We start from the raw sequence: 12373 nt of genomic DNA, 5'->3' as shown, positions 1-12373 counted from the left end.
ATTTGCTTTAGTAACAATTCCTCATCAGATGCGTTGATACCAGGCGGCCTATAGCAGACACCCAATACTAACTTTTTTATTCCTTTTTCCCCGCATGCAATTTCTACCCATAATGTCTCGACAGTGTCTACAGTCCCCTCCTGAATATCTTCCTGCATATCAGGTTTTAAAAACGGCTTTACGTAAAGACACACCCCTCCACCCTTTTTATTTAGTCTGTCTCTCCTAAACAGTGTATAGCCCTCTAGATTGACTGTCCAATCATGAGATTCGTCCCACCAAGTTTCAGTAATGCCTATAATATCATACTGTTTGCTTGCTGCAAGTATTTCTAGTTCACCCTTTTTACCAGTAATGCTTCTGGCGTTTACATATATACAACTAAGATAAGTATTTTCCCTTGCGTTAGGGACATCTTTCACCTTATGTAGTAATGATGACCTGTAATCGTCATTGGTTAGTGCTTTGGTAAAATCTCTTTTAGTACCCATGTTAGTAACCTTACCGCCTGCTCTTACCCTGAAAGGGGCGGGACTAAATGTCACAAGCTGCTCGCATTTTCCCATCTTGAGGGCGGAGCTTAACAATGTGACAGTCTGGCTCCGCCCCCCAAAGTGGCCTACTACTTCTCCCGGAGAGGAATAAAAAAAAAGTTGGTGAATATGGGTAAATGTGACAATGTAGCAGCCCCATAGAAACCTATAGGCTGCTTTTGAAATCGAAAATGGAGGGACCGCAGCAGATATCGGATATGCTGCAGAACCCCTTTCATGGGGATTTTTGGGGGTGATAGACTTTTTGGGGGATATCCAGCGAAATGACTAAATATGCCCCTAAAAAACAAGTACACCCCCAGCAATAATAGTATTACGGCGATAAGTGTACTTGTCTTTCTCTGAAATAGACCTCTGTTCTCAGAGGGAGAGTGAAAGCAAAGTCGTCTGTCGGTTCCGACCTGATTATAGATAGTACAGTGCACTTTGGCCCCAGTATATTTAATGCACTTGGAAAACCCATATTTGGCGCAGCATTGAGACATCAGAGCTATTTATGGCCTCCTGGATTTCCTTAAATGCTCTATAAACACACAATGCTGGTTCTGTTTACCGGCAGCGAGGTCAGCGAGCCTTGTTTGGAACATCTGGAGACCAGCTGCATCTAAGGAAGCTGCCAGGTACATGTCTACTTCACAGCTGGCGCAACAGGCTGCCCGGTGCTAAATATAGAAGACGTCTATGTAGAGATCAGCTGTCACTTCCCAGCCGGAGCCCATTATCACAGTGAAGCAAAATACTACATTGCAACGTTTACAGTGTTTACTTTTACGGCCCACATGAAATATTCGCACCAAGTTACTGGGCGACGTATCACTAACGTATGGGATGGGTGCACGTTCCCGGTCAGGGGTTCTTGACCTTTTTTTGGTGACAGGATTCAAACGACGTAATTGGGTCTTACAGCGGCCTATTGATTAACGAGCGGCGATAACATTAATGTTTGTAAATCGCGGCTTATTGCAGCAAGAAAAATCTGTTATCCCTGTAATTTATCAACAAAATCTTGGCCATGCCGCCGAGCGGTACTCAGCGTCCTCTCCAGAAGTGGTCTATTTGTCCATGCGTGATATGTTAATCTGCTCAACCATAACTATTAACTCAAAGCCAATGCTGCCCCCCCCCCCCCCTTCAAAACCCCCCCTAGCCGCCATTTTTGGAAGAGGTGGGCAGTGTTTCTGCTCTGCCGGCGCTTGGAGTTGACATTTCCAAACGTCCTATGCTTTTAATGGGACCCGGGCCGGACGCCCTGGGTCACCCGTTTACACTGTCCAGTTATCCGGATCCATCGTGGGTTTGACCCCGGTAGCTACCCGGGTTGGATTCCCAGGTCACAGGACCGGGTTATTTTCAGGGAACCTTTTCCACTGAGCCGCGTCCCGGGTTATCCCGGCAATAACGCAGTGAAAAAGGGTTATAAACAACAGAATGACATATCTCCCAACATGACCCTCTCCAGGAGGACACAATGCTCTGCTCCTGGACTTCCCTCTTAATGTATGATTGTCACCTGTGCTGAACACCTTTCTTATCCATTAACCCAGGCATGTCTAAACTGCGGCCCTCCAGCTGTTGAGAAACTACACATCCCAGCATGCCCTGACACAGCTTTAGCATTCTCTGACAGAAAAACTGTGTCAGGGCATGCTGGGATATGTAGTTTCACAACAGCTGGAGGGCCGCGGTTTGGACATGCCTGCATTAACCTGTTCGAAACAGATGTCTGCAATCATAAATGAAGAGGAAAGTCCAGAAGCAGAGCATTGTGTCCCTCCTGGAGAGGGTCATGGTGGTCATTCCGAGTTGATCGCTAGCTAAAAATGTTCGCTGCGCAGCGATGATGCAAAAAAAGGCACTTCTGCGCATGCGGCGCAATGTGCACGCGTGACGTACTTTCACAACGGCCGATGTAGTTTCACACAAGGTCTAGCGAAGCATTTCAGTCGCACTGCTGGCTGCAGAGTGATTGACAGGAAGAGGGCGTTTCTGGGTGTCAACTGACCGTTTTCAGGAAGTGTTCGAAAAAACGCAGGTGTGCCAGGAAAAACGCAGGTGTGGCTGGGCGAACGCAGGGCGTGTTCGTGACGTCAAAACAGGAACTGAAAAGTCTGAAGTGATCGCAAGCGCTGAGTAGGTCTGAAGCTACTCTGAAACTGCACAAAATTATTTTGTAGCCGCTCTGCGATCCTTTCGTTCACACTTCTGCCTTGCTAAAATACACTCCCAGTGGGCAGCGGCATAACGTTTGCACGGCTGCTAAAAACTGCTAGCGAGCAAACAACTCGGAATGACCCCCCATGTTGGGAGGTATGGAATGATGGAATCAGAATGGCCCAGGGAACATAGCCGCACCTTCCGCCGAATGACAGAATATACTTTTTATCGTAAGGAAAAATAAGAATCTATTATTTGTTCCTTGAGGTCCTGTGTGCATGAAACATCTTCTCTGTATGATTTATGCTCGTTCCAGCCACTCAGATTAAAATAGCTCCTGCAGAAGAATGCTAAGTACATCACGATGGCCTGTGTGGGGCCGAGGACCATTTTAATATAAAAAAAAAAAAAGAAAGCATTGGCCGCATAGAGAGAAGAGAATATTTTAGCAATGTTAATCTAACTCATGCTGGTTTACTCTCAGGAGTCTCTGGCTATTATTAAGTAGGTCAAGGTAATTACCAGTGCAGCAGTGTTTACCTCTGTTCTATAATAAAAGTGTCATATGCAGGGAATTGGAGACAAGATCAGTCCCTGGAAGGTAAAGTATTAAATAGCATGGTAAGGGAGCGTCTGCCATGTGCCTGAATTAGGTCCTCTGCACCTGGCCTAAACCATGCTGCACTGCAGGTGGGGCAAACACATAATGTGCAGAGAGATGTAGATTTGGGAGGGGTGCCCATACTTAAAACTAAATTGCAGTGTAAAAATACAGCTGTCCGGTATCTGTGGGCTACATGCAAAAGCAGCCCTGCACGCAAAGGCAATAAGTGTATCTGCCCCCCCCCCCCCCTTTCCAGATACAAAGTTACTTGCCCAGCCGAGAATCAGACCCTCTCTGTGATTTTATCCACCTACTTTGCACATTTCTCCCACAGCATGTGCGATACACAAAAAATGTAATTAAAAAAATCATATCTCAAATAGCTGTGTCACTATGTGTGTCGGCGGATTGTAAAGTGTGTCGCCTTTTTGCATGTGTGTTGGAGGACTGTATATGTGCCGGTGGGCTGGACGGTCATAATTAAATGTGATAATTCTCGATAGATAAACTTTACTGGATTTAGGTTGTTTGGTGGGTGCAAATCATTCAATACAACCCCCCCCCCCCCCCCCCCCCCGACCCCCAAATCACAGGAAGGTCACTAAGTGGTAAGGCGTGTGACTGCAATCATATTAGAAGATCCACCCAAATATTTTTCTAAACCACAACCCAAAGTACTAGGAGTGAAAGTGTAATGGCCACAGCTGCAGTCATATGGGAGACCAGTGGCGTAAGAGGGAAGCAGTACATCCTGTGACAGCCCCGCCCCCTGAGTGCATGACATCATGACTTCACAACAACAGGGCGGGGACACCAGCATCAGGAAGTACGGCACTACCCAGAGCATCCTCAGGACGCTGCACAGGCTGCAGGGTGTGTACCTGGAGCTTCCCTTGGGCGCTCTGGGTGGCACTGCAGCAGTGATACTGACTGTAGGGTGCCATTACAGGCACATTGCTAGACAAATACAGAGCCATGGGGCAACGGCGATGCCATCCCCCGGTGCCGCGGCACCATTTGCACGCCCCTAGTTACGGGCCTGTGGGAGACACCTCAAGCATGGAGTCACTGCTGACCATTCTGAAATATTAATGCTTGGGAATACTTGGGTGGAAGTGGGTGGAACAGCATGATTGGAGTAGTGGTTAGCATTACAGCATTGAGATCATGAGTTAAATTCCTGACCAATGTATTATCGATTCGTAGTTTCTATAATGTCCCCACTGTGATTGCTCGGCCGGCTTTCTGTCCAGACCAGCCATCAGACCATCAACTCTACTGGAATTTGCGTGTATGTATGTACATGTGATATGTTAACTCCACTGGGGCATGGACTAATGTGAATGGCTGAAATAGTCCCTGTTAAGAGATGTGGACAGGGCCGGCTCTACCATTAAGCAGCTTTAGGCAGTTGTCTAGGACGCCAGGATCTGGGGGGAGGGCAGCCCAATTCACACATTGAAGGATGACTCTGAAAGATGCATCCTTGTTGAACTTCCAAGAACTTCTAAGAAGCTACCTCCACACTGGAAAGTGGGTACTGGTCATACTTGCCTACCTGACCCCCTCCATGAGGGAGAAAATGCTCTGTTCCTGGACTTTCCTGGTAATGTATGATTGCCATCACCTGTGGTGAAACACCTTTCTTATCAATTAACTAGCTCACCACAGGTGATGGTAATCATACATTACCAGGAAACTCCAGGAACAGAGCATTTTCTCCCTCATGGAAAGGGTCGGGTAGGCAAGTATGGTACTGGTGTGTGGTTTGGGGAGGGGCTGAGCAGCGGGCTGAAATTTTGCTTAGGGTGTCGAGAAACCTTGCACCGGCCCTGGCTGTGGAATATGTGTGCGCTATATAAATAACTGAGCAGTAATGAACAGTTAACAGTTGGATCTTTAACATTAGCAATAAATAGGATTTTGAATACCTACCGGTAAATCCTTTTCTGTGAGTCCGTAGAGGATTTTGGGCCTCTCAAAGAACCATGGGGTTTAGACGGGATCCGCAGGAGACATGGGCACTTTAAGACTTTCAAAAGGGGCGTGACCTGGCTCCTCCCACTATATCCCCCACCAGACCCAGTTTGGAACTGTGCCCGGCGAGACGGACATTTCGGGGAAAGGATTTAACAACAAAGGTGAGCACAACACCAGCTCACGCCATAAGCATGCCGTACAACATGGCAGATAACTGAACACATGTCAACGGACATGAACAAGATTCAGCAAGAAGCTGAAAAAACCATAACACCAACTGTGTTTAACCAGAACTACACTGCAGATACAGTACGCACTGGGACGGGCGCCCAACATCCTCTACGGACTCATAGAAAAGGATTTATCGGTAGGTATTCAAAATCCTATTTTCTATTTCGTCCTAGAGGATGTTGGGCCGCTCAAAGAACCATGGGGATAATACCAAAGCTCTAAAAATGGGCGGGAGAGTGCGGATGACTCTGCAGCACCGATAGACCAAAACTAAGGTCTTCATCGGCCAAGGTATCAAACTTGTAAAACTTAGCAAATGTGTTTGACCCCGACCAAGTAGCAGCTCGGCAAAGTTGCAATGCCGAGACACCCCGGGCAGCCGCCCAGGAGGAGCCCACCTTCCTAGTGGAATGGGCATTCACCGATTTCGGTAACGGCAAGCCTGCCGCGGAATGAGCCTGCTGAATTGTTTGACAAATCCAGCGTGCAATGGTCTGCTTGGAAGCAGGACATCCAATCTTATTGGGAGCGTATAAAATAAACAAAGACTCTGTTTTCCGCAATGGAGCCGTTCTGGCTACATAGATTTTCAAGGCTCTGACCACATCCAGAGACTTATCCGCAGCCAAAGCGCCAGTAGCCACTGGCACCACAATAGGTTGGTTAAAATGAAAAGAGGAAACCACCTTTGGCAGAAATTGTTGCCGAGTTCTTAACTCAGCACGATCTTCATGGAAGATCAAATAAGGGCTCTTGTGAGACAAGGCCGCCAACTCTGACACCCGCCTAGCGGATGCCAATGCCAATAAAATGACAACCTTCCAAGTGAGGAATTTCAACTCCACTTTACGTAAAGGTTCAAACCAATGTGACTGAAGGAATGATAACACCACGTTAAGGTCCCAAGGTGCCACAGGGGGCACAAAAGGAGGTTGGATATGCAACACCCCTTTCACAAAGGTCTGCACCTCAGGAAGTGAGGCCAGTTGTTTCTGAAAGAAAATGGACAAAGCAGAAATCTGTACTTTAATGGAGCCCAATTTAAGGCCCCCATCCACACCATTTTGTAGAAAATGGAGAAAACGGCCAAGGTCAAATTTCTCCACATGAGCTTTCTTGGACTCGCACCAGGAAATATATTTCCTCCAAATACGGTGATAGTGCTTCGACGTCACACACTTCCTGGCCAGGATAAGAGTAGGTATGACTTCACTGGGAATACCATTTTGGGCTAAAATCTGGCGTTCAACCGCCATGCCGTCAAACGTAGCCGCTGTAAGTCTTGATAGACGAACGGCCCCTGCCGCAGCAGGTCCTCGCGCAGAGGAAGTGGCCAGGGATCGTCGACCAGTAACGGCAGAAGATCCGGGTACCAAGTTCTCCTTGGCCAGTCCGGGACCACAAGGATCGCCGGAATGCTTGTCCTTTTTAGAAGCCTCAGCACCTTTGGGATGAGAGGAACCGGAGGGAACACATACACTGAGGGGAACACCCAGGGTGTTTTCAGTGCATCCACCGCGTCCGCCTGAGGATCCCTGGACCAAGAGCAATACCTTGGAAGTTTCTTGTTGAGGCGAGACGCCATCATGTCTATATGGGGAACCCCCCATCGCTTTGTCAGCAGCGTGAAGACCTCCGTATGGAGGCTCCACTCTCCTGGATTTAGGTCGTGTCCGCTTCCCAGTTGTCCACTCCCGGAATGAATATTGCTGACAGAGCACTTGTATGCCTCTCGGCCCAACGAAGAATCTTTGTGGCTTCTGCCATTGCCGCTCTGCTTCTTGTGCCGCCTTGGCGGTTTATGTAAGCTACTGCCGTGACATTGTCCGATTGAATCAGAACCGGCAGGTCTCGAAGAAGATGTTCTGCTTGTAGAAGGCCGTTGTAAATGGCCCTCAGTTCCAGAACGTTGATGTGAAGATGAGTTTCTGGACTTGACCATCTTCCCTGGAAGGTCCCCCCCAGAGTGACTGCCCCCCAACCTCGGAGACTTGCATCCGTGGTCACTAAGATCCAGTCCTGGATCCCGAACCGACGTCCTGCAAGGAGGTGAGAGCTGTTGAGCCACCACAGGAGGGAGACCCTGGTGTTGGGAGATAGAATTATCTTCCGGTGCATATGCAGGGGGGATCCGGACCACTTGTCCAACAGATCCCCCTGAAACACTCTGGCATGGAACCTCCCGAATTGGAGGGCCTCGTATGCCGTCACCATCTTTCCCAGCAATTGAATGCATTGATGAATGGAAACCGTTTTCGGTTTCAATAAGAGTTTTACCAAACTCTGAATTTCCAGAGCTTTCTCCACAGGGAGAAAAACCTTCAGCTGGACCGTGTCCAGAATCATGCCCAAAAACGCCAAACGGGTTGTCAGGATCAACTGTGACTTTTGTAAGTTCAGGAGCCAGCCGTGCTGTTGCAGAACTGACATGGACAGTGCAATGTCCTGTAACAACTTGTCTTTGGACTTCGCCTTTATCAGATCGTCCAAGTACGGGATAATTGTAACTCCTTGCCTGCGCAGGAGAACCATCATTTCTACCATTACTTTGGTAAAAAATCCTCGGAGCCGTGGACAGACCAAACGGCAACGTCTGAAACTGGTAGTGCGTATCCTGGATAGCAAACCTCAGGAAACTTTGGTGAGGAGGATAAATGGGGACATGAAGGTAAGCGTCCTTTACGTCCAAGGAGACCATGAACTCTCCTTCCTCCAGACTGGAGATCACCGCTCTGAGAGACTCCATCTTGAATTTGAATTTCTCTAGGAATAAGTTAAGAGATTTCAGGTTGAGAATAGGTCTCACCGAGCCGTCCGGCTTCGGTACCACGAACAGGCTTGAATAAAAGCCCTGCCCCTGCTGATCTAGGGGTACCGGGACCACAACCTGATTTAGACACAATTTTTGTACTGCACCGCAGACTAGTTCCCTTTCCTGCAGCGAAGCTGGCAAGGCTGATTTGAAAAACCGGCGAGGGGGCACGTCTTGAAACTCCAGTGTGTACCCCTGGGATACAATCTTCAACACCCAAGTGTCTAGACCCGAGCGAACCCAGACCTGACTGAAAAACCTGAGACGTGCCCCCACCTGAGCGGGTCCCTGTAATGGGGACCCGGCATCATGCGGTGGGTTTAGGAGGAGCCGGGGAGGACCTCTGCTCCTGGACACCCGAGGAGGCGGGTGCCCTTTTTCCTCTACCTCTACCTCTGGTAGCCAGAAAGAAGTTGCCTCGACCCCTTCTATACTTGTTGGGCCGAAAGGAATCCATTTGATAATTTGGCTGTTTCTTTTGCTGCGTAGGAACCGAGGGTAAGAAGGTAGATTTACCCGCGGTAGCTGCTGACACTAAATCAGCAAGGCCTTCACCGAAAAGTTCTCCTCCCTTGAAGGGAAGGGATTCCATATTCCTTTTGGAATCAGCGTCAGCATTCCACTGATGAGTCCAAAGCGCACGTCTAGCCGCAATGGACATAGCATTCACCTTAGCACTAAAGAGGCCAGGGTCACGTACAGCCTCTTTCAAGTATGTAGCTGCATCTCTCATATAACCCTGCGTCACCTGGATGGAATCTCTATCTAGATTCTCCCAATCAGAAGATAAAAGTGTCTGCCCACTTTTCAATAGCACTACTGACCCACGCGGACGCAATAAGCGTCCTAAGCAACGTCCCTGTAGTAGTGAAAATAGCCTTCAGGGTAGCCTCCTGCTTACGGTCCGCCGGCTCCTTAAGAGTCGTCGACTGAGCTGCAGGGAGGGCTACCTGTTTTGACCAACGCGCCAGGGCTTTGTCTACAGTGGGGGGATTCTCCCACGGGTCCCTATCCGACTCGGGGAAAGGGTATGCCATGTTGATTCTTTTAGGAATCTGAAACTTTTTATCAGGGTTATTTCTAATGCTATCGAAGAGAGCGTTCAGTTCAAAACAAGGAGGAAAAGTAACCGAGCGCTTTTTCTTCTTGTAAATCAGGACCCTGGTTTGAGGTGTAATAGGGTCCTCATTAATATTCAAGATATCTTTAACAGCTACAATCATATACTGAATACTCTTAGCCAATCTTGGATCTAATCTGGAATCAGCATAATCGACATCGGCATCAGAGTCCGTGTCGGTACCTGTGTCAACTAATTGGTCAAAACTACGTTTGTGTGACCCTGCAGGGTCTTGCAACTGTAATAAAGCCTCCTCTACTGTTCTCTTCCACACCTGGGATTGAGACGCAGACTCATCAAACTTTTGATTTAAATGATGTGACACTAGCATGCAAAGCATTCAAAGTATTTAACCAATCTGCAGTCGGCGGTGCCGACATGGCCACTCCCAAAACATTTGGTGTCCCCAACAAATCGTCCCCCGGAGAGGAGTAATCAGCCTGCGACATGTCGACACCTGAGAAACAGCACACACACCAAGCAGTGAGGGAACACAAAGGGAAATAGCCTGCTCACACCCCAGCGCCAAATAAGCAGGTCTGTGAACACCAAAGATGTTCCAGAGCTGACTGCGCTTGTTTTACATAAATAAATATCCCCCCTCTATGTCTTTTTAGCCCCCTGGTACTTGCTGCGGAGAGGAAGGACCAGCGACTTCAGTTTGTGGAGGAGGAAATGGCGCCAATGAGCAAGAAGCTCCGCCCCCAACATGGCGCTCTTCTTCACGCTTTTATTATTTAATTATATGCCAGCGGGGGTTAGCGGGCAGTGCCAGGGCACTGTAGGATTATGCCAGCCTTATATTTGAGGTAATATATGCTCCCCAGGGCGCCCCCCCCAGCGCCCTGCACCCAGCGGTGTGTACTCAGCGGGAGCATGGCGCGCACTGTGCATAGCCGCTGTGCGGTACCTCTACAATGCCGTCTTGAAGATGAAGAGAAGTCTTCTTTCTTCTTATACTCACCTGTCTTCTGACTTCTGGCTTGAAGAGGGGGGACGGCAAGCTGTGGGAGGGAGCATCCAGGAGAGCCCGGCGTTCGTCTCCCCTGAGGAGCTGAAGGCATCCTGTCAGCAGCAGCAGAGCCCTGGGACTCATTAGAAGTGGGTCTATACTGCTCTCCCCTCTTGCCCACCAAGCAGGGAGTCTGTAGCCAGCAGATCTCCCCAAAATAAAAAAACTAACATTAAGTCTTTCAGAGAAACTCTAGGAGCTCCTCCTAGTGCCCTGTGTCTCGTCCGGGCACATTTCTAAAACTGGGTCTGGTGGGGGATATAGAGGGAGGAGCCAGGCCACGCCCCTTTTGGAAGTGTTAAAGTGCCCATGTCTCCTGCGGATCCCGTCTATACCCCATGGTTCTTTGAGCGGCCCAACATCCTCTAGGACGAAATAGAAATATATATTATAACACACATATACATGCACACGCACACACACATTATATATACTACTGTTCCATAAAGGGGGGTACTCACGGAGTGATATTCTAAGCAATCTGACTAGATTGCTTAGAATATAAGACTGATCGCTCCGTGTGTAGCCCTTACAGCAATAGCGATGCGCAGCCCCGCGCATCGCTATGGCTGCTGCTAGATTGGCCTGCCGTGTAGGCCAATCTAGCGGGTCGCTCATTTCACCCGCTGGGTGAAGTGAGTGGCCCCCCTGCCTCCCCCCGCACGCTCAGCACAGATCGCGCTGTTCTGAGCGGCAAGAGAGATGTGTGCTGAGCGATTCGCTCAGCACACATCTCTCCCCGCATCGGCCCGTCTATATGGGCCTTTAGAATCTATACTTCTATTATCTTACCTTGGCTACAAATTTATTATGGCAAAACCCAAGAAGTGAAAAAAACCCACAAGGCTCTTATAATGTCAGATAATCCGACAGTGTCAGTAACACGCTGATGTCTTCGCTTGTAATGATTTATCATTCCTGCCGCACTGTTGTCTGTTACAGAACAAGGTCTGACCTCCAAATGCAAATCTCCCCGTTCCCATGTCCGCCGTGATTTACGGTCTATAGTTCCTACATTCATGCGGCGTTCAGCCTAATGAATTCTTAGGAAGAGGGTTATTTGCATGTAGAAGTTCCCGTCATTGGCTTGCGCATATACTCCTGCACTTTTATTATGTGTATTCTTGAATATTATTATAATAATAATAATAATAATAATAATAATAATTTTATTTATATAGCGCTCTTTCTCCAACAGGACTCAAGGCGTTTATTGGTATTTACAGGACGCAAGCCCAGAATGAACATGAGGACGCAATCAGCATAACATGAATATGCTAGTTTTACTAGAAATGTTAAATGCTTCATGTCATAGGGGGAGGTGTATCAAGCCTTGGAGCGAGAGATAAAGTGGAGTAGCTGCCCAAAGAAACAAACCGGCTTCTAACGGTCATTTCAAAGACTGCGCTAGAAAATATCACTCTCCAAGGCTTGATACATCTCCCCCATAGTATGAATATTCAAACACACGGTTTATTTACATGCAATGAACTTTCAGATGCTATAATAAAGTTTGTAATGAAACAGGAACTCTAACTGCAAGGGAGCTCCAGGAGGTCTCCAGTCACATGTCGACATTCAAATAGTCAACAACAAACTGCCGACGTGAGAATGATGTCATGGCCCAATTTATCGACGGGCACCATGTCCACACCCTAGGAGTGTCGCTATGGTCACAATGAAGACATCTGAACTGTCGCCATGTGAAATGTGGACGTTCTGAGGATGCTGACAGTTATGGTTAGTCACTGCCGGGAGGGTCAGGAGTAGACTGCGGCTGGGCGGGAGGTGGGGAAGGGGAGTGAGGGTTACTAGGCGGAATGCATCATTGGGAAAATGCAAATAATTCTGAAAAGGACAGCTACATACATATGAAAATTGAATTTCATATATGAAATCTGAAAAT

At 48.2% G+C, this 12373-nt stretch overlaps 1 protein-coding gene across 1 annotated transcript in view; it reads right to left on the bottom strand.

Moving 5' to 3' along the window:
* The window catches only part of SNTB1 (syntrophin beta 1), a 316976-nt gene that overhangs the window by 162608 nt on the left and 141995 nt on the right, over positions 1–12373 (bottom strand). The window lies entirely within an intron of this gene.

Source organism: Pseudophryne corroboree, chromosome 5 (assembly GCF_028390025.1).
Source record: "Pseudophryne corroboree isolate aPseCor3 chromosome 5, aPseCor3.hap2, whole genome shotgun sequence".
NCBI classification, from domain to species: domain Eukaryota; kingdom Metazoa; phylum Chordata; class Amphibia; order Anura; family Myobatrachidae; genus Pseudophryne; species Pseudophryne corroboree.
The sequence above is the reverse complement of the archived record's forward strand: the minus strand, read 5'-3'. Positions and strand labels throughout refer to the sequence as shown.